Genomic DNA, 25,981 nt, shown 5'->3' with positions numbered 1-25,981 from the left:
CAAATTAGGTTAAATTGAATAAACGTTAATGTCGCACTCCTTTTTTAATATTTTTACGAAAAAACACAAAATAAAAGCGTGAAACGTACGATTTAATATAAAAACACGTTAATCTCGAACTCTCATTATTATTTTTGTGTTTTTTTAAAAAAAACATACAAAATATAATAAAAACATATAAATTTGAAATCTTTTTAATATTTTTACGAAAAAACACAAAATAAAAACGTGAAAACGTACAATTTAATATAAAAACATGTTAGATTTGAATGTTTTAATTGATATTTGATGTTTTTACGAAAAAACAAAATTAAATCGTAAAAACAGATCGATTTAAAGAAACCGAGGTCGTAAACGGCCTTCGGCCGTTTAAAACTCGTCCATTTCGAATTTCGTGAAAAAAATCATTTTTTTAATTAATTGATGATGTATCAAATGAATAAATTGTTCATCATATGACGGGTGCGATCATACCAACACTAATGCACCGGATCCCATCAGAACTCCGAAGTAAAGCGTGCTTGGGCGAGAGTAGTACAAGGATGGTTGACCCCTGTGAAGTCCTCGTGTCGCACTCCTTTTTTAATTTTTTTAAAAAAACAACCAAATTAAGGATTAAATTGAATAAACGTTAATGTAGAACTCCTTTTTTAATGTTTTTACAAAAGAACACAAAATAAAATCGTGAAAACGTACGATTTAATATAAAAACACATTAATTTCGAACTTTTATTTTTATTTTTATGTTTTTTTATAAAAAAAACATACAAAATATCATAAAACATATAAATTTTAAATCTTTTTAATATTTTTTACGAAAAAAACACAAAATAAAAACGTGAAAACGTACAATTTAATATAAAAACATGTTAGTTTCGAATGTTTTAATTGATATTTGATGTTTTTATGAAAAACAAAATAAAAGCGTGAAAACGGATCAATTTGAAGAAACCGAGGTCGTAATCGGCCTTCGGCCGTTTAAAACTCGTCAATTTCGAAATTCGTGAATTTTTATTTTTTTTTAATTAATTGATGATGTATCAAATGAATAAATTGTTCATCATATCATATGACGGTTGCGATCATACCAGCTTTAATGCACCAGATCCCATCAGAACTCCGCAGTGAAGTGTGCTTGGGCGAGAGTAGTACTAGGATGGGTGACCCCCGGGAAGTCCTCCTGTCGCTCTCCTTTTTTAATTTTTTTAAAAAATAACCAAATTAAGAATTAAATCAAAGTTAATGTCGCAATCCTTTTTTAATGTTTTTACGAAAAAAACACAAAATAAAAGCGTGAAAATTTACGATTTAATATAAAAACACGTTAATTTCGAACTTTTATTTTTATTTTTGTGTTTTTTTTTATAAAAAAACATACAAAATATCATAAAAATATATAAATTTGAAATCTTTTTAATATTTTTACGAAAAAACACAAAATAAAAGCGTGAAAATGTATAATTTAATATAAAAACACGTTAATTTCTTATATTTTAATTGATATTAGATTTTTTACGAAAAAAGAAAAATAAAAGCGTGAAAACTGATCGATTTGAAGAAACTAAGGTCGTAAGCGGCCTTCAGTTGTTTAAAACTCATCCATTTCGAATTTCGTGAAAAAGCATTTATTTAATTAATTGATGATGTATCAAATGAATAAATTGTTCAACATATGACGGGTGCGATCATACCAGCACTAATGCACCAGATCCCATCAGAACTCCGCAGTTAAGCGTGGTTGGACGAGAGTAGTACTAGAATGGTTGATCCCCTGGGAAGTCCTCGTGTCGCACTCCTTTTTTAATTTTTTTTAAAAAACAATCAAATTAAGGATTAAATTGAATAAACGTTAATGTCGAACTCCTTTTTTAATGTTTTTACGAAAAAATACAAAATAAAAGCGTGAAAACGTACGATTTAATATAAAAACACGTTATTTTCGAACTTTTATTTTTGTTTTTGTGTTTTTTTTATAAAAATATATATAATATCATAAAAACATATAAATTTGAAATATTTTTAATATTTTTACGAAAAAACACAAAATGAAATCGTGAAAATGTACGATTTAAAATAAAAACACGTTAATTTCGAATGTTTTAATTGATATTTGATGTTTTTACGAAAACAAACAAAATATAAGCGTGAAAACTGATCAATTTGAAGAAACTGAGGTCGTAAACGGCCTTCGGTAGTTTAAAACTCGTCCATTTCAAATTTTGTGAAAAAAGCATTTTTTTAATTAATTGATGATGTATCAAATGAATAAATTGTTCATCATATGACGGGTGCGATCATACCAGCACTAATGCACCGGATCCCATCAGAACTCCGCAGTTAAGCGTGCTTGGGCGAGAGTAGAACTAGGATGGTTGACCCCTTGGGAAGTCCTCGTGTCGCACTCCTTTTTTAATTTTTTTTAAAAAACAAACAAATTAAGGATTAAATTGAATAAACGTTAATGTCGAACTCCATTTTTAATGTTTTTACGAAAAATACAAAATAAAAGCGTGAAAACGTACGATTTAATATAAAAGCACGTTAATTTCGAACTTTTATTTTTGTTTTTGTGTTTTTTTATAAAAAATATATATATAATATCATAAAAACATATATATTTGAAATATTTTTAATATTTTATGAAAAAACACAAAATGAAAGCGTGAAAAAGTACGATTTAATATAAAAACACGTGAATTTCGAATGTTTTAATTGATATTTGATGTTTTTACGAAAAAAAAACAAAATATAAGCGTGAAAACAGATCAATTTGAAGAAACTGAGGTCGTAAACGGCATTTGATAGTTTAAAACTCGTCCATTTGAAATTTTGTGAAAAAATCATTTTTTTAATTAATTGATGATGTATCAAATGAATAAATTGTTCATCATATGACGGGTGCGATCATACCAGCTTTAAAACACCGGATCCCATCAGAACTTCGTAGTTAAGCGTACTTGGGCGAGAGTAGTACTAGGATGGGTGATGTTAGATAAAATTAGACCGGTTCACAGAACTTAACACATAAACCTTCCATGCAGGAACATTCGGAACATGACCGCACAAGGAAAGGATCAGCTAGAGCTAAAAACCGGAAACACCAGACAGCCGATCAGCCACAAGGCAAAGGAATAACCGGAAGCTGTCCGGTTAAACCAATCACACCGGAAGCCATTCGGTTAAGTCAAATGACCAACCATCATAAGAAGATACTTTGGGTATCTGTTGAGAACGATACCAAAGGAACAGACTGAACACTTCCATATTCATACAAGTCTGAGGAAAGTCTGCAGGCTGTAGAAAACCGTCCTATAGGATCTTTCCACTTCGGGATAAGTCAGAAAGGAAATCTTCCAAGTACAGACAACTGTCTAACCAACAGTTACCATATTGAGTAAAAGACAAACCTAGCAGGTTTGTCTTACACATCGGAAGAACAGACTGCCAAGTCTGTGAAATTGACCGTCAGGTCTGAACAATTGACCACCAGGTCTGAATCACTGAACCTCTGCTCAGCCAATCAGATTCAAGGAAGTGAAATATGACCGTTGACATATCTCACCTATAAAAGGAGCAGCTGAAGAAGAGTAAATGTGGGACAACAAAAAGTGAGATACAGTGAGACACAAGTGACATAGCGAGCAATTAATTTACAAGTGATAAGATTGTGTTCTATCTCTAGAAAAGCTTAAGTACTAAGTTGAAGTGTATTTACAATTTCGGTGTAAATTGTACGAGTGTTATCGAGCATGAAATAAGTCTCGATCGGATTGTATTTGTATTCCTTAGTGAATATCCTTCTCGCGGTTTCGAGAGGAAGGGGTGACGTAGGAGATTTATCTCCGAACATCCATAAAATCTGTCTTGTTACTTACTTTCTGCTGGTTCTATATTCTAACCGACCCGCACTAACTTATCTACACCGCTCCAACCTACTTGACTCTATCCAAACCGAATCACCAGGTTACAAAAACCGACCCATCAATCTTCAAACCTTTATCATCCAAAACCGGTTCTGCCTATCTCGTGAGTGTGCTGCTTCAACCTAAAACAAACCTCTTCCGCGCTTGAACCTAGTTCAAGGGTTTGTGACAGTTTGTGTAGTATTGAAACCCCGGTGTTAATCTCTAACCGGATTAATCACCACCCTTTGAGTGAGACGCGCTAACCGGCCCAACCCCGGTCCTCCAGCCGCGACCTAGATCCTAACAATTGGTATCAGAGTAGTTAGTTTCAATACTCAAGCAAGCATGTCGTTCGATAGGCCACCAATGCTAGAAGGTGATGACTTTGCCAACTGGAAGGCACGCATGCACCTACACTTAATCACCTTGGATGATGAGATGGAATCCATTCTGGCCGAAGGACCGATAATTATTGATAAGGACAGAAAGGAATGGACAACTGAAGATAGGAGAAGAAATAACCTGGATAACCATGCTAGAAACCGGATCTCCAACAGTGTGGACAAAAATATGTACTGCAAGATCAGAGACTGCAAAACCGCAAAGGAAACATGGGACACAGTCATTCAGATCTTTGAGGGAAATGAAAGAACAAAGGAAAACAAGGTAATGGTGGCTACTCAGAAGTTTGAAAGCATCAAGATGAAACCGGGAGAAACAATGAAAGAGTACAGTGACCGGTTCATTGGTGTATTAGATGAGCTAGCAACTCTTGGCAAGAGGTATGACAACAAGGAAGTCATCATGAAAGCATTAAGATCTCTTCCAAGTGCATGGGACATAAAGACAATGGTGATGAGGGAATCAAACTGCCTAAGTAAGATGAAGCTACATGATGTATTCGAAGATCTTAAGGCATATGAGTTTGAAATGAGATCTAGAACTGAAGAAGAAGTTTCGGCCTCAACCTCAACCAGAGCACTGATCACATCCACAGAACCGGCCGCACCTGCACCGATCAGAACCGCCGAACAGTTCACCGAGGATGCCATGGCAATGCTTGCACAAAATTTTGGGAGGTTCATGAAAAGAAGCCAACCGACAAACTACAACTATTGTGATAAATCCAATGTAAGGTGTTATAACTGTAACTGTTTGGGACATTTCAAGTGGGAATGCAGAAAACCGAGGAGGGATAACCGGAAACCGGATAACCAAGATAACCGAAATAACTATCAACAAACCGGTGAAGGAAGTGAGGTTCAGAAAGCACTGATAGCCGATGATGGAGGAAACTTATGGGCTCACAGTGACAGTGATGATGAACTCACATGCCTTATGGCAAATGAGGAACAGGTATTTGACTCTCCCTGTGAAGAATTTACTAAAGATGAGTTATACAATGCATTGAATGATATGGTAGAAGAGTATAAGACCCTACTAGCTCTACTACCTAAGCAACTCAACCTTAGAACCGATCCTATAGTACCCATTCCGACAGAACCAGAAGTACCCGTTATAACCGAACCGGAGATCATAGAAACTAATGAAATCCCTACCCTAGAAACCGAGTCAGAACCTGAACTACCACTTAAGACCGAACAGTCTAGTGAACCAGCTAGAGAACTAACCTAGGAAGAAAATGCCCGACTCCAGTATAAAATGGCCGCATATAAGAGATCTAGTGATATGGTAAAGAAAATGTGTAGTCATTACAGACATCCTTTTTTCATGTTCGGCTTAGGATACAAAAAGGATAGATCCAAAGACCAAAAACCCGTAGAGAAAGTAAGGTTTACAAGGAGTAACCTTCCTCTTATAAGATTCATTAGAAGCTCCTTGACCGCTGAAGAGGAATTGACCGCATACTATACGGTAGAAAAACTAAACCACAACTATGTTGGTCCAACCGACTCTGAGAAATGGCTTGACCCTGAGAAAAGGAAAGCCGACCTGCTCAAAAATAGGAAAGCCAATCCTCAACCGCCTAGGTCAAACCACAAATCACTCTCATTTAAGACCTTCGTAGAAAAACCGAGATACCCAAAACCGAGTGCCAAAAGGACGGTTAAAACCTTAGCAAAGAAGGCTGTCCGGCTTGTCAAGGTTTGGATGCCCAAGGGACTAACCGCATGTGGACCCAAGTGAATGTGGGTACCAAACAATTGTAAATATGTACATTTTGCAGGATATAAAGAAACGGCTAGGAAACTCTGAATGGTACTTGGATAGTGGTTGCTCCAGGCATATGACCGGGAACAACAACCTGCTAACCGACATCAGAATAGAAACCGGTGCACTAATCACCTTCGGTGACAACTCAAAAGGTAGAACTGTGGGCAAGGGTAAGATTGTCCATGGTAACTTAACTATTGATAATGTACTCTTAGTAGAAAATCTACGTTTTAACTTGCTAAGCATTAGTCAGATGTGTGATGCTGGATACACGGTAGAATTTCTTAAACATGCATGTTTAGTTAAGAATTCACAAGGTATTATACTGCTAACCGGAAATAGGTTAGGTAATATTTACAAGGTAGACTGGAAAACTAAGGTAGAATACCCTATATGCATGATAGCTAAGACTGATCAAACTTGGTTGTGGCATAAGAGACTAAACCATCTAAACATGAAAACCTTAAACTACATTCGCGGTAAAAAGCTAGTAGAAGGTATTCCTGACATAGTATTTAACAAGGATAAGGTTTGCTCAGCATGTCAAATGGGTAAACAAACTAGGTCAACCTTTAAGAGTAAAGGGAATATTCATTCTAACCGATGCTTATATCTCCTTCACATGGATTTATTTGGACCAATTCAGGTCATTAGCCTAGGAGGTATGTTTTACACCATAGTAGTTATTGATGATTACTCTAGGTTTACATGGGTAATATTTCTACCATCTAAACGTGAAACCGCATCAAACTTGATTACACTGCTTAAACGTTTGCAAAATGAAAAATCAACTCGCATTAATAGCATTAGAAGTGATAGAGGTACCGAATTTACCAATAGTACCTTAACCGCATTTCTTGATGAATCCGGTATTAGACACGAGTTGTTTAGTGCTAGGACTCCTCAACAAAATGGCCTGGCCGAGAGAAGAAACCGAACTCTCAAGGAAGCCGCACGGTCCATGATAGCCGATTCGGGCATTGCTCAGAAATTTTGGGCTGAGGCTATCAACACTGCATGTTACACACAAAACCGGTCTCTGATTAACAAGTTTCATAACAAAACACCGTATGAGGTTTATTTTAACAGGGTTCCCAACCTTAAATACCTTAAGAATTTCTGTTGTAAATGCTATATACATATAAATGGTAAAACCCATCTCTCTACTTTTGATGCAAAAACCGATAATGGGATCATGTTAGGTTACTCAGTAGTGAGTAAGGCATATAGAGTGTACAACAATAGAACTTTAACCATGGAGGAAACACTTCACGTTATTTTCGATGAATCGGTTGAAAGTAATACTACATCATGCTTTGATCTACACAAAAGATTGGAAAATAACAATATCCATTCTGACAGTGAAGATGAGAATCCGTTCTTCAGGCGGTTTGTCCATGACCAAATGGGTAATATTGAAACCCAGCCGGATCAAGCTGTCCCACGACAGGAAGCTGACACCCCGGTTCAAACCGAGGAAGTCGGTCGGTCTGATAATCTTGTTCAGCCTACCGATATGTCTAGCCTTGATCAAGTAAACGGTAATTTGGTAGACATCCCTGAACCGAACTTCAAAAGGAACACTAAACATCCTCCTGAGCAAATTATAGGTGACCCTTGAGAACCTGTTCGAACTAGGCGTTAACTTCTGGAGGAATACTTTAATTCTGCCTTTATATCCCAGATTGAGCCAAAAAGAATAGATGAAGCATTTTCAGATCCAGATTGGATCTTGGGAATGTAAGAAGAGCTAAACCAGTTTGAGAGTAATAAAGTCTGGTACCTAGTTCCTAGACCGAAAGATCAACCGGTCATAGGAACAAGATGGGTATTTAGAAACAAACTCAATGAAGACGGTTTGGTCACGAGGAACAAAGCCAGATTAGTGGCACAAGGTTACAAACAGGAAGAATGCATTGATTTTGAAGAATCATTTGCCCCTGTAGCTAGGATTGAAGCCATTAGGATTTTTCTAGCCTTTGCTGCTTTCAAAAACTTTAAGGTTTTTCAAATGGATGTTAAAAGTGCATTTTTGAATGGTGACCTACGTGAAGAGGTGTAAGTTGAACAACCACCCGGTTTCAAAAGTGTTGAGTTTCCAAACCATGTATACCGGTTAAACAAAGCTTTATACGGTCTAAAGCAAACACCTAGAGCCTGGTATGATACACTAACCGCATTTTTGTTAAAACATGACTTCACCATCGGTTCAGTGGATAAAACGTTGTTTAAATTTGAAAAGAAGGAACATATCCTCCTTGTTCAAATCTATGTAGATGATATCATCTTCGGTTCAACCGATCCTAAGTTATGTGATAAATTTTCAACCCTGATGACTAACAAGTTTGAAATGAGTATGATGGGAGAATTAAGTTTCTTCCTAGGTCTTCAGGTTAAACAACTCGAAGAAGGAACGTTCATAAGCCAACCCAAGTACACCAAGGAGCTTCTAAAGAAGTTTGGGATGGATACATGCTCCTCAGAGGCTACTCCAATGAGCTCATCGGTTAAATTGGACAAGGATGATGAGGGTCAATCAGTAGACCAAATCGCTTACCGGGGCATCATCGGTTCTCTCATATACCTGACAGCGAGTAGACCGGATATTCTATTTGCAGTCAGTGTATGTGGAAGATTCCAAGCAAATCCAAAACAATCCCACTACACAACCGCAAAGCGAATATTGAAGTACCTAAAGGGAACACCTGATGTCGGTCTGTGGTATCCAAAGGATTCGTCCTTTAACCTAACGAGTTATTCAGATGCAGACTATACAGGTTGTAAGATTGATAGAAAAAGCACCAGCGGAACATGTCAGTTCCTAGGTGACCGGCTTGTTTCATGGCATAGCAAGAAACAGACATCGGTGGCCACGTCAACCGCAGAAGCTGAATACCTGGCAGCCGGAAGCTGCTGCTCACAACTCCTTTGGATCCAACAACAACTAACGGACTTCGGTGTCATAGCCGAAGAGTCTCCGATCTTCTGTGACAACACGAGTGCCATAGCAATCACCTACAATCCGGTTCTCTACTCCAGAACCAAGCACATTGACATAAGGCACCACTTCATCCAAGAACATGTCATGCTGAAGCATATCCGGCTGGAATACGTACCAACTGATCAAGAAGTAGCTGATATCTTCACCAAGCCTCTACAGGAAGCTAAGTTCTCTCAATTCAGACTTACACTCGGTTTAACCGACATTAGTCAAATCATCCCTAAGGATGCTTAAAGGGAAACCGGTTCGGACAGACAAAACCGGTAGTTTCTCCTAAACTGTTGGACTTCAAATTTTCAAGGTATCTATGGAAGAACCGCCTGGTTTATCAGACAGAGTAAACCGACCGGTTACTTGATGCATGCACCAAATAACCGCATCGGGATGAACAACTAATAACTGACCGGTTCGGAAATAGGTTATCTTAGATTATTTGAAATTCAAACAAAAGTGGAACAACTATCAGTGTTTAAAGATATCTGTTCTGAAACATTGCCTTTTCAAAGTAAAATGGCCACACCTAAAAAGACGTGAAGATCTGATATCTTTCATGGTCCAAGTCTATGACCAACACCCTAGACTGCAAACATGCCTATTTTATGCAACACTCTTTACACTGTAGTTAATAGACATTATCACCTCTAACCCCTGGATAATAGGATACTCCCCCAACTAGTATTTAAGTCAAGCAAACATTAACCAAAACAATCACAAGACAAAGATCATTCTCTCACTAAGACAAAATGTCTCAGTTTCCTAACATCTTTCAAGTTGATTTCCAATCTGCCTTGAGCACTGAACACTATGATGTGTTCAAAGTGATCAAATCTCTTGAAGACACCGGTCTTCGGTACTTTCTGGATGACAAGCATACTATCTACTCTGAATCAGTCCTAGAGTTTCTTTATAATGCCAGAGTTTTCAGAGGAACTCCTCATTTCGATACTCATATCCAATCGAAAGTGGGAGGTATAGTCTCTGACTTCACCGAAAATGACTTTGCGAGGTGTTTCAGCCTACCAAAGCAAGGGCTAACCGATCTCAATGTCCCGACCGACTTAAAGGCCGAGATTTCCCTCACCATTGCACGGTCCAACCAACCTGTTGATGACCATGGTACGAAATCACTCTTGAGAGCTGAATATCAGCTCCTCAATGACGTGATCGGTCGAAGCAACTTAGGGAGAGATGTGACGAACACCTACTATACCGCGACATTCAACATGATGGCTACTATCACCACCGGTACACCGGTTAATTGGTCAAGGGTACTGTTCGACGTCCTAATCTGGATGATTGGCGTTCGAACAGTCGGCCTCGTTCCTCAACTGAGCTGCCTACTTGTTGAGCTTGGAGTTCCGACCTGTCTAGGAGAAGGTCTGAACCAGGCTCAAGTGCTAACCAAGGAAATAACCGACTCCTTCTATGAGCGGTTTGAAAGGGCTTGGAGGAGGAGGAACCGCCGCAACAACCCCAACGATGTCGTCAACTCCAACGGACACTAAGTTACTCCTTCCTACACCCGGTCATTTTGCTTCACACACCGGGTGTATCTTTGTTCAACCTCCCTATGATCATTTCGGTTTTATCTATGTTTTCTTCGGCCTTATCTATGTTATCCTCGGTTTCTTTTGATTACTTTCCAGTGTGTTGGTGCATTAATAAAAAATAAATAATATTTAATTAATGAGGTATCCCCCAACTACATAAGTAATCAATACCCAACTAACTTGGTTACTTTTCAACTAACACCTACCTCGAGCTCTGCAATCAGCCTCTTCCCAATGAACTTTGGAAACATAAAGATTCTCTTCTCCAATGAGACAAAACTGACATTCAATGCTAATACTTTCCCTCCAGAACCGGATCTATATAAAGAGACCTTTCCTAATCAAATTAACACATCTCAAATCTTAAACTCTCTTTCTCTCTAGTAGCAAAGTTAGAATCATGCCGAGCAGAACTCTAGGAAATTTCTTGAGCATCAACTTCGATTCATGTATGGAACATTGGGACGGTGAAACAAAGGAGATCATGTTTGAATCTCTCATTGACACCGGCCTTCAAACCTTTCTCGAAGAATCCGGTCCCATACTTATTGAGGATGTCAAGACGTTCTTCAGAAGCGCTTGCATCAGAAGTAACTATATCGTCTCTACGGTGAGAGACCACACCTTCTAGCTGGATGAAGCCGAATTTGCCCACATGTTCAACTTGCCCACATAAGGGTTTTCTGACTTTCCAACCCAGGTGGGGAGTGCGGCAGCCGATCACGCACTGTTCTTCTCTGGAACCGATGTTTCGGTGGAAAACTATGGGTTAAAAACCCTCCGTGCTCATCACATTCAACTCCTTCTTGAGATTGTATCCCGCTCTATCATCTGTCAATCCCCAAATCAGCGTTACTCCAAGAAAACATACGACATGATGACCCATATTATTAGCAACACGACCATCAACTGGTCAACGGTCATTTTTCAGAACCTGAAAAATATGGTGCTAACCAAGAAAGGTCTCGGTTATACTCCTCACATCAGTAGAATCATTCTCAAGTACCAGCCAGAATTTGGACCGGGCACACCGGCATCTCCCTCGAACATTCTGGACATGGATGGGGTGGAAGAAAGACTTTCTAAAGTGGTTATTACATAAGTTATATCTTTCCATCTTATGTATGTCTACCTACTCTTCGGTTTCTATTCTGTAATGTTTCTTCAATATAATTCTATTTCAGTCTAAATAACCGGGTCATCTTAAAAAAAAAATCTGAATATCCATCTAAGTAACCGGTTAACATTGTCAAATAACCGCGCTCTTATCCGATCTCAAGGAAAACCATTTAAACTCAAAAGATTGCAAAAATTCTGCTTATTTAAATAACCGGTTAACTTTCGATAACCAAACTCTCTGGTTAAATTAAGAAAACCGCAGCATCAAACGGTTTCAAAGGAGGGATTACGTCATCAAAGTTAAAATAAAAAATGTTGGAGGGAAATTTCCCGCCCAAAGAGCTTTCGTTCAAAATTACCGCTCATTGATTTGGAGCCCGTAGTTTGCCGCCTTTTGGCTTCCCGCCCCTTGATTCGCGCCTCTTGAATTACCGCCCATTGGTTTGCCGCCTCTTGACCTACCGCCTTTTTGGCTTCCCGCCCACATATTGCCGCCTCTTTGGCTTGGAGGGAAAACTCCCGCCAAGAGTTGATGGGACGGTTGGGTTTCCAAATCGCGCCTATATAAGGAGTCCTTGGATATTTCATTTCACTCTTACGCGAAACAACTTTCTCTCTCTAAGCTCTCAAACTCTCTCTCAGCGGTTATTCTCTAGCTTTCTCAAACCCCCCCTCAATCATCTAAGATGGGTCGTGCCTCCGCTTTGTTCAAACACATCATTCAGGTGGATTTCGAGGAAATCCGACAAAAGGGCACGCCTGCGGCAAAGGAAGTTATTAAACGGATAACCGAAGCCGGACTTGAGTATTTTCTGGGCGGTCCCTTTGTTATATACAGAGAAGCGGTTGAAGAATTCTTCAAAACCGCAACTCTATCTGGTGACAAGATAACTGCAACTGTTAGCGGTACTGAATTCGAGATAACCGAAGAATCGGTTGCGGAGATCCTACGTCTTCCAACAAGTGGCCGCAATGCCTTGTTGGATCTAGAACCAACAACATTCGAGGCGGCCTGCCAGATTCTCTCTGCAAATGCAGAACCGGTGAAAGTATCCGGTAAGAAAGCGACACTACGACCGGAGTACATACCGCTTTGTGACATCTTCACAAAGTCGGTTCAGGCGAGAGGTGGGAATTACGACAACCTTACCAAGGCCAAGATCGAGATACTTGTCGGTTTGCTGGAAGGTACGAAAGTCAATTGGGCGAAGGAAATATTCCATAACCTGAAAGACATGGTGAAACCGGACTCCGCACGGTCATGGGGATATGCCATTCCCCTTGGAAAAATCATGCTCCACCACAACATCAACACCGGTCCTGGTGTTATTCTCCCATCGAGAAGGTTAATAAAATCCAAACAATTCCTGGAGAGGAAGCAGCCAGCCCCCGGCTCTACAGGTGGCCGAAGGAAGAAATCCGCCAAGAAACCGGCCCCGGCAAAAGAAAAGTCCGGAAGCAAGGGCAAGGAGAAGATAGTATTCTCGGAACCGCCCTCGCAAACAAGAGATGAGGAGGAATCAGCTTCCACGTCTGACCGAACCGATTCACAGAAAACCGATGAAAAAGGACCGAATGATGAAGAACATTCGGGTACAAGTCCCAACAATACCGGTGCGGCCGGTAGCCTTGAGAACACTGATGGCGGTGCAGACGATCGAGAGGAGGAGGAGGAGGCTACCCCTGACAATGACCAAAGGATAACCGCGACCATTGTCCGAAATATCTTGGAGGAAATTGAACTGCGAGTTCAAGTGGTTGGCGCATTATACCGGGAATGGCACGGGTATCGATACGATAAACTTTTCAAACACATGCTACCGGGCCTAACCGACGAACAATGTTTCAGAAGGCTGAAGGAGATAGAGGAAACCGTTCTAAGCCTCACAAATGCTGAAACTCTTCACGAAGCCATGGACCGATGCACCATCGTGAGACCGCGTGCTCGGCTACAAAAGCTAACCGTACGTATCCGGAAGCTGAAAGAAAGGTACGTCGTGGGAATACCGAAGGCTAACCTACAGCTCTTGGTGTTAGAAAAGCTTGAGATAGCGAAAGGAGAACTCGCTGAAGAAATTGATCGGCTTGAAGCGGTGTTCAAACAGCGAGAAAAACCGCACTCACCAGCTCCTGAGACCAGTAACGTTCAGAACCGAAGTGAAATGCCTCCTCTAGCGGATCCGACCATAAACGAGTCCGACGAAAGGATAGAAACTCCTTTCACCGGGCAAGGTGAAACTACTCAACCTGGGATTTCCGAACCGGGCGTCACAGAAGAAAAGGTCAGGTCCCTTATTCAAGAGTTTGCAGACTCAACGGTTCACCCATTGGAGACGAAAGTCAAGAAAGCCTTGCGCCAAACACTCCTGCTCGCCGAAAAGACGAGGGATAATCTCGTCAAGGCAGAGGAACGGATCACAAAAATCGAAGACGACTACTGGGAAGACACTATTATGCGCAACGAACATCTTCAAGAAACCAAGGCCTTGGAAGATAAGACCTCAAGAATAGTGGATGACTTGGATCGGCTTGAAAGGGATACCAAGCAACGTTTAACAGAGGTCACTGAGGATCTAGTCGGCTCGACTCTTGACAGGGTCACAGATCTGGAAAAGAAGAATGCGAGCCTTGAAGACCGCAACAACAAGCTTGAAGCCGACTTTAAGGCGCTAACCGAACAGGTCAATGAGCTGATAAAAGCTAAGATCAATGCTGACATAGCGGTTGAGGAAGCCAACGCCCGAGCGGCTAAGGAAGTCCAAGATGCGCTGGATGAAGAAACGCGGAGAGCAAAGGAAGCACTGTGACTGTCTGAAGAAGAAATAGCCGAACGTGAACGAAACACAGCGGCTAGATATCCCGGACTTGCAAAGTCCATAGCCGCTCAAGCTGCGGAGGATGCAGAGCGGTTGAATACTGAAAGACAAAGACTTGATGAATTTGCAACCGCTCATAAAAAGAAAAAGGCAACTTCCTCCTCTTCGGTTCCAGCAAAACGAAAACGGAAAATATCAAAGAAGGCTCAGGTAGCCGGGCTGCTGGAGAGGATCACCGAAACAAATGTCGATACTCCACCAGACCCACCACAATCCTAGGATGAAGATGAAGAGCATCTGGCGGAGCGTTCTACAAGACAGCGAGTCTCTGATACGGTTCCAATCAGCACGGTTGGTCAACCGCAAGCTGAAGGTTCATCCTCAAGATCGGACCAACCGGATAAGGAAAAACCGACCAAGGATATGATGGACGGTTTCAGATTCTCCGACTCAGAATAGGGGCTCACTTTTCTTAAACTATGTTTATTTCGGTGTCTATATAATATTTTCCCTCTTTTGGTTATTTCTCTCTCTATATATATAAAGCTATTTTTGAAACCGGCATATACTTGCATTTCTACATAGTTTTGATAATTTTAAATAAAATAATCAAAAAGGGAGAAATTGATAAGATAAAAGATAATAATTTTCCAAAATTTTTCTCAAAAGTTTTTCCAAAATTTTTCCAAAAATTCTCCCAAGTTAGTTTCAAAAAATCCGGTCAAATAAAGAACCGGCCTACGTTTGCAAACTTACATAGTTTTGATAATTTTAAATAAAATAATCTGTTACGGGCTGCTCATCAAAAACCTCGGTCCTAAAATATTTTATTCATCCGTCTCTCAGCCCAAGTGTCTATACGGGCCCATTTATGTTTTTATGGAATAATTCTGTTTTGTTTACTTTCTCTTTTATCTTTCTTTGAAACCGAATTCTGTTATGTTGGAAGTTTGTTGTAACCGAATACTCTTGGGTAAATCAGTCTCTTTAAATGGTGATGCCCACCCCACTTTTTGGGGCTATGAATTGAATATTTTGGAACTTGGTGTTTAAGTTATCTCTCGGCCCTCCTCCCCCTTCTTGGACCGCTAGGTGTAAACTAGTGGTATTTCTCCCCTCCCCCTCGGCTCTTCTCTCCTTAACCTCGAATTCACCTCTAATTCTATGTCCGCTGCGCTAGAGTGTTGAATTCCATCATCGGTCCCGAACATCAAGAACCCGTTTCTTGAATTAAAGAACTTGAAAGGTTCGGCCATAATTATAAGTCCTAACATCTTGGTATCAGAGCTGGCCGATTCTCAACATGGTAGAAACTCGCCAGCAATCGGAAATGGATGCGCTCAAGGCCCTGATTGAAAACTTGTCCCAGCAAACAACAGCAATGCAAGCTGCCATAGACCGTATATTTGATGTTGCTGAAGAAAGAATGGCGGCCCTTGAAAGCGGGGCATCTGGAAACGTGCAAGAACCCCGCCACAGACCCTATGATGATAATTCTTGCCACGGTCCTTCACCATTTAGGCCCCCGCACCCTGGCCAGAACCGCGATCAACACTATGCTCCTCCTACTCGGCTAACCAAGGTCGATTTTCCTCGGTTTGATGGGTCGGATGTCGAGGGCTGGCTAATTTCTGCCGAGCAATTTTTCAGAGTGGACAAAACTAAGGATGCCACTAAATTAGAAATCGCCCCCATTCATTTTTCTGGAGAAGTAAGAATGTGGTACGGGTCATATCTTCAAAACCGAAATCATATGGAGGCCCTATCTTGGGCCGTGTTCAAGAGAGACCTTATGACTCAATTCGGGCCATCTATACATGATACACCAATGAGACAGCTAATGAATTTAAAACAGGTTGGGTCGGTTCAAGAATATAACCTCCGGTATATGTCGATCTCTCAAAAGTTATTACATATGCCAAGGGACTACGTCATTGATTGTTATTTGTCCGGTCTAAGGGAAGAAATTGCAAACTGCATCAGGCTGCGATTTCCAGATTCTTTAAACGAAGCAATGGCCATGGCTAAAGTCCAAGAAGCAACATATCGGTCCTTAATGAGCAGTGGTAACTTGTACAGCGCTGAAGCATCATTGCTGCCCACGCCATCCAATACCAACACAGCCGGGCCGAGCACCAATACTGACTTCAAGAATTCATCGTATGGGTCCTCTTCCAATGCAAACCAGGGCCATGTTAAGCAATTAGACTCAGCCTCAATGGATTAAAAGCGAAAGAAAGGTCTATGCTATTCTTGCAATGAAAAATGGCAACCAAACCATAAGTGTAAATCCAAGTTATTCATGGTTTCGGCCAATCAAGAAGATCAAGAACCTGACCAAGAACCTGTTTTGGATGATTTTCCTTCATTGCTCGGCTCAAGGGATGAACCAGCCATATCCTTACATGCCCTGACCGGGTCTAAAGCCTTCCAAACGCTCCAGATTCTTGGCAAAATTGGGAACCTGCCGGTGGTGATCTTGATCGATACAGGCAGCACCCATAATTTTATCAATAGCAGGATTTTGGAGAAAATAGACCACAAAAGCATAGCAACCCATGTACAATCGGTTAGAGTGGTTGATGGATCTAATGTTTTATGTTCTAGTGTTTGCAAGGACTTGAAGTGGTCGATGGAAGGCAATGAATACCAAACAGAAATGAAGGTAATTTCCATGGACGGATATGATATTGTATTGGGAATTGAATGGCTAATTACTCTAGGCCTGTCTTCTTGGGACTTTGAAAAGCTGACCCTATCCTATGATAAGCAAGACAAAACCACGGTCCTTAAAGGGATTCCTCGGTCGCAGGCCAGTTTGATGCATGGAAACCAATTGGAAAAGACCTTAAATGAATATATTGTTGCTGCCAAAACGCAAGTAAAGAGTAAGCCCGAAGGCCAAACTGTTTCACTAGCTGCAATGACTTTGGAAGATATTCCTAATGATCTAATTAGAAGCTATGGCTCGTTCGATGCTGCTATTATGCTGATTCGGGAGAAAGACTTGGCCTGGATTTTTTAGCCAAGTATGGAGTTTAATCGAAGTTGGAAGAAATTATTTTTGCACCAGGCGCTGGGGACATTGCAGCAACCAAGGCCAGCTCTAAACACTGAAAAACTCGACCTTGGGTGCACAGAAATTCTAGACAGGGGCGGAGTGGCAAGCGACCCAGCAGCGCAAAGGACCGCAAGGACCCGACCAGTTCCACTACTGAAGCGATTATGCCGAATGTTTTTTGTGAAAATACGGTCTTATGCTGCGACCTTTGCTGAATGTGTCGAAGCCCGACCGAAGCAATAGTTTTGAAGTTGAAGATGCATATTAGAGGCTGACCAGTCCGCGTTCTTTTCGTCGAGGGCGACGAACTTCGAAGGGGGGGATAATGTTACGGGCTGCTCATCAAAAACCTCGGTCCTAAAATATTTTATTCATCCGTCTCTCGGCCCAAGTGTCTATACGGGCCCGTTTATGTTTTTTATGGAATAATTCTGTTTTGTTTACTTTCTCTTTTATCTTTCTTTGAAACCGAATTCTGTTATGTTGGAAGTTTGTTGTAACCGAATACTCTTGGGTAAATATGCCTCTTTAAATGGTGATGCCCACCCCACTTTTTGGGGCTATGAATTGAATATTTTGGAACTTGGTGTTTAAGTTATCTCTCGGCCCTCCTCCCCCTTCTTGGACCGCTAGGTGTAAACTAGTGGTATTTCTCCCCTCCCTCTCGGCTCTTCTCTCCCTAACCTCGAATTCACCTCTAATTCTATGTCCGCTGCGCTAGAGTGTTGAATTCCATCATCGGTCCCGAACATCAAGAACCCGTTTCTTGAATTAAAGAACTTGAAAGGTTCGGCCATAATTATAAGTCCTAACATAATCAAAAAGGGAGAAATTGTTAGATAAAATTAGACCGGTTCACAAAACTTAACACATAAACCTTCCATGCAGAAACATTCGGAACATGACTGCACAAGGAAAGGATCGGCCAGAGCTAAAGACCGGAAACACTAGACAACCGATCAGCCACAAGGCAAATGAATAACCGGAAGCTGTCCGGTTAAACCAATCACACCGGAAGCCATTCGGTTAAGTCAAATGACCGACCAGCATAAGAAGATACTTTGGGTATCTGTTGAGAACGATACCAAAGGAACAGACTAAACACTTCCATATTCATACAAGTCTGAGGAAAGTCTACAGGCTGCAGAAAACCGTCCTATAGGATCTTTCCACTTCGGGATAAGTCAGAAAGGAAATCTTCCAAGTATAGACAACTGTCTAACCAACAGTTACCACATTGAGTAAAAGACAAACCTAGCAGGTTTGTCTTACACACCGGAAGAACAGACTGCCAAGTCTGTGAAATTGACCGCCAGGTCTGAACAATTGACCGCCAGGTCTGAATCACTGAACCTCTGCTCAGCCAATCAGATTCAAGGAAGTGAAATATGACCGTTGGCATATCTCACCTATAAAAGGAGCAGATGAAGAAGAGTAAATGTGGGACAACAAAAAGTGAGATACAGTGAGACACAAGTGACACAACGAGCAATTAATTTACAAGTGATAAGATTGTGTTCTATCTTTAGAAAAGCTTAAGTGCTAAGTTGAAGTGTATTTACAATTTCGGTGTAAATTGTACGAGTGTTATCGAGCAGGAAATAAGTCTCGATCGGATTGTATTTGTATTCCTTAGTGAATATCCTTCTCGCGGTTTCGAGAGGAAGGGGTGACGTAGGAGATTTATCTCCGAACATCCATAAAATCTGTCTTGTTACTTACTTTCTGCTGGTTCTATATTCTAACCAACCCGCACTAACTTATCTACACCGCTCTAACCTACTTGACTCTATCCAAACCGAATCACCAGGTTACAAAAACCGACCCATCAATCTTCAAACCTTTATCATCCAAAACCGGTTCTGCCTATCTCGTGAGTGTGCTGCTTCAACCTAAAACAAACCTCTTCCGCGCTTGAACCTAGTTCAAGGGTTTGTGATAGTTTGTGTAGTATTGAAACCCCGGTGTTAATCTCTAACCAGATTAATCACCACCCTTTGAGTGAGACGCGCTAACCGGCCCAACCCCGGTCCTCCAGCCGCGACCTAGATCCTAACAGGTGACCCCCAGGAAGTCCTCGTGTCGCTCTCCTTTTTAATTTTTTTAAAAAATTAACCAAATTAAGGATTAAATTGAATAAACGTTAATGTCGAACTCCTTTTTTAATGTCTTTACGAAAAAACACAAAATAAAAGCGTGAAAATGTACGATTTAATATAAAAACACGTTAATTTCGAATGTTTTAATTGATATTTGATGTTTTTACGAAAAAAAAAAAATATAAGCGTGAAAACAGATCAATTTCAAGAAAGTGAGGTCGTAAACGGCCTTCGGTAGTTTAAAACTCGTCCATTTGAAATTTTGTGAAAAAATCATTTTTTTTAATTAATTGATGATGTATCAAATGAATAAATTGTTCATCATATGAAGGGTGCGATCATACCAATTTTAAAGCACCGGATCCCATCAGAACTTCGTAGTTAAGCGTGCTTAGGCGAGAGTAGTACTAGGATCGGTGACCCCCGGGAAGTCCTCGTGTCGCTCTCCTTTTTTAATATTTTAAAAAAATTAACCAAATTAAGGATTAAATTGAATAAACGTTAATGTCGAACTCCTTTTTTAATGTTTTTACGAAAAAACACAAAATAAAAGCGTGAAACGTACGATTTAATATAAAAACACGTTAATTTCGAATGTTTTAATTGATATTAGATTTTTTTTACGAAAAAAAGAAAATAAAAGCATGAAAACTGATCGATTTGAAGAAACTAAGGTCGTAAGCGGCCTTCGGTTGTTTAAAACTCGTCCATTTCGAATTTCGTGAAAAAAACATTTTTTTAATTAATTGATGATGTATCAAATGAATAAATTGTTCATCATATGACGGGTGCGATCATACCAGCACTAATGCACCGGATCCCATCAGAACTCCGCAGTTAAGCGTGCTTGGACGAGAGTAGTACTATGATGGTTGACCTCCTGGGAAGTCCTCGTGTCGCACTCCTTTTTTAATTTTTTTAAAAAAACAATCAAATTAAGGATTAAATTGAATAAACGTTAATGTCGAACTCCTTTTTTAATGTTTTTACGAAAAAATAGAAAAAATAAAAGCGTGAAAACGTACGATTTAATATAAAAGCACGTTAATTTCGAACTTTCATTTTTGTTTTTGTGTTTTTTATGTAAAAAAATATATATATAATATCATAAAAACATATAAATTTGAAATATTTTTAATATTTTACGAAAAAACACAAAATGAAAGCGTGAAAATGTACGATTTAATATAAAAACACGTTAATTTCGAATGTTTTAATTGATATTAGATTTTTTACGAAAAAAAACAAAATAAAAGCGTGAAAACTGATCGATTTGAAAAAACTAAGGTCGTAAGCGGCCTTCGGTTGTTTAAAACTCGTCCATTTCGAATTTCGTGAAAAAAACATTTTTTTAATTAATTGATGATGTATCAAATGAATAAATTGTTCATCATATGACGGGTGCGATCATACCAGCACTAATGCACCGGATCCCATCAGAACTCCGCAGTTAAGCGTGCTTGGACGAGAGTAGTACTAGGATGGTTGACCCCCTGGGAAGTCCTCGTGTCGCACTCCTTTTTTAATTTTTTTTAAAAAACAATCAAATTAAGGATTAAATTGAATAAAAGTTAATGTCGAACTCCTTTTTTAATGTTTTTACGAAAAATACAAAATAAAAGTGTGAAAACGTACAATTTAATATAAAAACACGTTAATTTCGAACTTTAATTTTTGTTTTTGTTTTTTTTATAAAAAAATATATATAATATCATAAAAACATATAAATTTGAAATATTTTTAATATTTTTACGAAAAAATACAAAATGAAATCGTGAAAATATACGATTTAAAATAAAAACACGTTAATTTCGAATGTTTTAATTGATATTTGATGTTTTTACGAAAACAAACAAAATATAAGCGTGAAAACGGATTAATTTGAAGAAACTGAGGTCGTAAACGGCCTTCGGTAGTTTAAAACTCGTCCATTTCAAATTTTGTGAAAAAATCATTTTTTTAATTAATTGATGATGTATCAAATGAATAAATTGTTCATCATATGACGGGTGCGATCATACCAGCACTAATGCACCGGATCCCATCAGAACTCCGCAGTTAAGCGTGCTTGGGCGAGAGTAGTACTAGGATGGTTGACCCCCTAGGAAGTTCTCGTGTCGCACTCCTTTTTTAATTTTTTTTAAAAAATAACCAAATTAAGGATTAAATTGAATAAACGTTAATGTCGAACTCCATTTTTAATGTTTTTACGAAAAAATACAAAATAAAAGCGTGAAAACGTACGATTTAATATAAAAGCACGTTAATTTCGAACTTTTATTTTTGTTTTTGTGTTTTTTTATAAAAAAATATATATAATATCATAAAAACATATAAATTTGAAATATTTTTAATATTTTATGAAAAAACACAAAATGAAAGCGTGAAAATGTACGATTTAATATAAAAACACGTTAATTTCGAATGTTTTAATTGATATTTGATGTTTTTACGAAAAAAAACAAAATATAAGCGTGAAAACAGATCAATTTGAAGAAACTGAGGTCGTAAACGGCCTTTGGTAGTTTAAAACTCGTCCATTTGAAATTTTGTGAAAAAATCATTTTTTTAATTAATTGATGATGTATCAAATGAATAAATTGTTCATCATATGACGTGTGCGATCATACCAACTTTAAAACACCGGATCCCATCAGAACTTCGTAGTTAAGCGTGCTTGGGCGAGAGTAGTACTATGATGGGTGACCCCCGGGAAGTCCTCGTGTCGCTCTCCTTTTTTAATTTTTTAAAAAATAACCAAATTAAGGATTAAATTGAATAAACGTTAATGTCGAACTCATTTTTTAATGTTTTTACGAAAAAACACAAAATAAAAGCGTGAAACGTACGATTTAAAATAAAAACACGTTAATTTCGAATGTTTTAATTGATATTTGATGTTTTTACGAAAACAAACAAAATATATGCGTGAAAACGGCTCAATTTGAAAAAACTGAGGTCGTAAACGGCCTTCGGTAGTTTAAAACTCGTCCATTACAAATTTTGTGAAAAAATCATTTTTTTAATTAATTGATGATGTATCAAATGAATAAATTGTTCATCATATGACGGGTGCGATCATACCAGCACTAATGCACCGGATCCCATCAGAACTTCGCAGTTAAATGTGCTTGGACGAGAGTAGTACTATGATGGTTGACCCCTTGGGAAGTCCTCGTGTCGCACTCCTTTTTTAATTTTTTTAAAAAAACAATCAAATTAAGGATTAAATTGAATAAACGTTAATGTCGAACACCTTTTTTAATGTTTTTACGAAAAAATACAAAATAAAAGTGTGAAAACTGATCGATTTGAAGAAACTAAGGTCGTAAGCGGCCTTCGGTTGTTTAAAACTCGTCCATTTCAAATTTCGTGAAAAAAGCATTTTTTTAATTAATTGATGATGTATCAAATGAATAAATTGTTCATCATATGACGGGTGCGATCATACCAGCACTAATGCACCGGATCCCATCAGAACTCCGCAGTTAAGCGTGCTTGGACGAGAGTAGTACTATGATGGTTGACCCCTTGGGAAGTCCTCGTGTCACACTCCTTTTTTAATTTTTTTAAAAAAACAATCAAATTAAGGATTAAATTGAATAAACGTTAATGTCGAACTCCTTTTTTAATGTTTTTACGAAAAAATACAAAATAAAAGCGTGAAAACGTACGATTTAATATAAAAGCACGTTAATTTCGAACTTTCATTTTTGTTTTTGTGTTTTGTTTATAAAAAAATATATATAATATCATAAAAACATATAAATTTGAAATATTTTTAATATTTTATGAAAAAACACAAAATGAAAGCGTGAAAATGTACGATTTAATATAAAACCACGTTAATTTCGAATGTTTTAATTGATATTAGATTTTTTACGAAAAAAAACAAAATAAAAGCGTGAAAACTGATCGATTTGAAAAAACTAAGGTCGTAAGCGGCCTTCGGTTGTTTAAAACTCGTCCATTTCGAATTTCGTGAAAAAAACATTTTTTTACTTAATTGATGATGTATCAAATGAATAAATTGTTCATCATATGACGGGTGCGATCATACCAGCACTAATGCACCGGATCCCATCAGAACTCCGCAGTTAAGCGTGCTTGGACGAGAGTAGTACTAGGATGGTTGACCCCCTGGGAAGTCCTCGTGTCGCACTCCTTTTTTATTTTTTTTTAAAACAATCAAATTAAGGATTAAATTGAATAAAAGTTAATGTCGAACTCCTTTTTTAATGTTTTTACGAAAAAATACAAAATAAAAGTGTGAAAACGTACAATTTAATATAAAAACACGTTAATTTCGAACTTTTATTTTTGTTTTTGTGTTTTTTTATAAAAAAATATATATAATATCATAAAAACATATAAATTTGAAATATTTTTAATATTTTTACGAAAAAACACAAAATGAAATCGTGAAAATGTACGATTTAAAATAAAAACACGTTAATTTCGAATGTTTTAATTGATATTTGATGTTTTTACGAAAACAAACAAAATATAAGCGTGAAAACGGATCAATTTGAAGAAACTGAGGTCGTAAACGGCCTTCGGTAGTTTAAAACTCGTCCATTTCAAATTTTGTGAAAAAAATCATTTTTTTAATTAATTGATGATGTATCAAATGAATAAATTGTTCATCATATGACGGGTGCGATCATACCAGCACTAATGCACCGGATCCCATCAGAACTCCGCAGTTAAGCGTGCTTGGGCGAGAGTAGTACTATGATGGTTGACCCCCTGGGAAGTCCTCGTGTCGCACTCCTTTTTTAATTTTTTTAAAAAACAATCAAATTAAGGATTAAATTGAATAAACGTTAATGTCGAACTCCTTTTTTAATGTTTTTACGAAAAAACACAAAATAAAAGCGTGAAAACGTACGATTTAATATAAAAACACGTTAATTTCGAACCCTTATATTTTTTTGTGTTTTTTTATAAAAATATATAAATTATTATAAAAACATATAAATTTGAAATATTTTTAATATTTTATGAAAAAACACAAAATGAAAGCGTGAAAATGTACGATTTAATATAAAAACACGTTAATTTCGAATGTTTTAATTGATATTAGATTTTTTACGAAAAAAACAAAATAAAAGCGTGAAAACTGATCGATTGGAAAAAACTAAGGTCGTAAGCGGCCTTCGGTAGTTTAAAACTCGTCCATTTCGAATTTCGTGAAAAAATCATTTTTTTAATTAATTGATGATGTATCAAATGAATAAATTGTTCATCATATGACGGGTGCGATCATACCAGCACTAATGCATCGGATCCCATCAGAACTCCGCAGTTAAGCGTGCTTGGACGAGAGTAGTTCTATGATGGTTGACCCCTAGCGAAGTCCTCGTGTCGCACTCCTTTTTTAATTTTTTTAAAAAAACAATCAAATTAAGGATTAAATTGAATAAACGTTAATGTCTAACTCCTTTTTTAATATTTTTACGAAAAAAATACAAAATAAAAGCGTGAAAACGTACGATTTAATATAAAAGCACGTTAATTTCGAACTTTCATTTTTGTTTTTGTGTTTTTTTATAAAAAAATATATATAATATCATAAAAACATATAAATTTGAAATATTTTTAATATTTTTACGAAAAAACACAAAATGAAATCGTGAAAATGTACGATTTAAAATAAAAACACGTTAATTTCGAATGTTTTAATTGATGTTTCATGTTTTTACGAAAACAAACAAAATATAAGCGTGAAAACGGATCAATTTGAAGAAACTGAGGTCGTAAATGGCCTTCGGTAGTTTAAAACTCGTTCATTTCAAATTTCGTGAAAAAAACATTTTTTTAATTAATTGATGATGTATCAAATGAATAAATTGTTCATCATATGACGGGTGCGATCATACCAGCACTAATGCACCGGATCCCATCAGAACTCCGCAGTTAAGCGTGCTTGGACGAGAGTAGTACTATGATGGTTGACCCCCTGGGAAGTCCTCGTGTCGCACTCCTTTTTTAATTTTTTTAAAAAAACAATCAAATTAAGGATTAAATTGAATAAACGTTAATGTCGAACTCCTTTTTTAATGTTTTTACGAAAAAAATACAAAATAAAAGCGTGAAAACGTACGATTTAATATAAAAGCACGTTAATTTCGAACTTCTATTTTTGTTTTTGTGTTTTTTTATAAAAAAATATATATTATATCATAAAAACATATAAATTTGAAATATTTTTAATATTTTATGAAAAAACACAAAATGAAAGCGTGAAAATGT

The 25,981-nt window shown here is 37.9% G+C and overlaps 13 non-coding genes and 2 pseudogenes across 13 annotated transcripts; all 15 read left to right on the top strand.

Annotated features, from left to right (window-relative positions):
• The first annotated feature begins 460 nt into the window (after positions 1-460).
• On the top strand, positions 461-578 carry LOC124916890. Its single transcript, XR_007096965.1, has one exon. It is a non-coding gene; the product is annotated as a 5S ribosomal RNA (ribosomal RNA).
• A 496-nt stretch (positions 579-1,074) lies between these two features.
• LOC124916929 lies at positions 1,075-1,192 on the top strand (annotated as a pseudogene).
• Positions 1,193-1,677: 485 nt separating this feature from the next.
• On the top strand, positions 1,678-1,796 carry LOC124916902. The gene has a single exon (XR_007096976.1). It is a non-coding gene; the product is annotated as a 5S ribosomal RNA (ribosomal RNA).
• A 490-nt stretch (positions 1,797-2,286) lies between these two features.
• LOC124916854 lies at positions 2,287-2,405 on the top strand. The gene has a single exon (XR_007096942.1). It is a non-coding gene; the product is annotated as a 5S ribosomal RNA (ribosomal RNA).
• Positions 2,406-20,056: 17,651 nt separating this feature from the next.
• LOC124916933 lies at positions 20,057-20,174 on the top strand (annotated as a pseudogene).
• Positions 20,175-20,512: 338 nt separating this feature from the next.
• LOC124916953 lies at positions 20,513-20,631 on the top strand. The gene has a single exon (XR_007097000.1). It is a non-coding gene; the product is annotated as a 5S ribosomal RNA (ribosomal RNA).
• A 494-nt stretch (positions 20,632-21,125) lies between these two features.
• Positions 21,126-21,244, top strand: LOC124916941. The gene has a single exon (XR_007096999.1). It is a non-coding gene; the product is annotated as a 5S ribosomal RNA (ribosomal RNA).
• Positions 21,245-21,733: 489 nt separating this feature from the next.
• Positions 21,734-21,852, top strand: LOC124916914. Its single transcript, XR_007096986.1, has one exon. It is a non-coding gene; the product is annotated as a 5S ribosomal RNA (ribosomal RNA).
• A 490-nt stretch (positions 21,853-22,342) lies between these two features.
• LOC124916923 lies at positions 22,343-22,460 on the top strand. Its single transcript, XR_007096995.1, has one exon. It is a non-coding gene; the product is annotated as a 5S ribosomal RNA (ribosomal RNA).
• A 336-nt stretch (positions 22,461-22,796) lies between these two features.
• On the top strand, positions 22,797-22,915 carry LOC124916866. The gene has a single exon (XR_007096952.1). It is a non-coding gene; the product is annotated as a 5S ribosomal RNA (ribosomal RNA).
• Positions 22,916-23,163: 248 nt separating this feature from the next.
• Positions 23,164-23,282, top strand: LOC124916842. The gene has a single exon (XR_007096932.1). It is a non-coding gene; the product is annotated as a 5S ribosomal RNA (ribosomal RNA).
• A 490-nt stretch (positions 23,283-23,772) lies between these two features.
• LOC124916930 lies at positions 23,773-23,891 on the top strand. The gene has a single exon (XR_007096998.1). It is a non-coding gene; the product is annotated as a 5S ribosomal RNA (ribosomal RNA).
• A 490-nt stretch (positions 23,892-24,381) lies between these two features.
• Positions 24,382-24,500, top strand: LOC124916826. Its single transcript, XR_007096919.1, has one exon. It is a non-coding gene; the product is annotated as a 5S ribosomal RNA (ribosomal RNA).
• Positions 24,501-24,983: 483 nt separating this feature from the next.
• On the top strand, positions 24,984-25,102 carry LOC124916912. Its single transcript, XR_007096984.1, has one exon. It is a non-coding gene; the product is annotated as a 5S ribosomal RNA (ribosomal RNA).
• A 492-nt stretch (positions 25,103-25,594) lies between these two features.
• LOC124916827 lies at positions 25,595-25,713 on the top strand. The gene has a single exon (XR_007096920.1). It is a non-coding gene; the product is annotated as a 5S ribosomal RNA (ribosomal RNA).
• The last annotated feature ends 268 nt before the right edge of the window (positions 25,714-25,981 follow it).

This window comes from Impatiens glandulifera, chromosome 9 (assembly GCF_907164915.1).
Source record: "Impatiens glandulifera chromosome 9, dImpGla2.1, whole genome shotgun sequence".
Taxonomy (NCBI): domain Eukaryota; kingdom Viridiplantae; phylum Streptophyta; class Magnoliopsida; order Ericales; family Balsaminaceae; genus Impatiens; species Impatiens glandulifera.
Note: the sequence above shows the minus strand (reverse complement) of the source record. Positions and strands in the feature narration are given on the sequence as shown.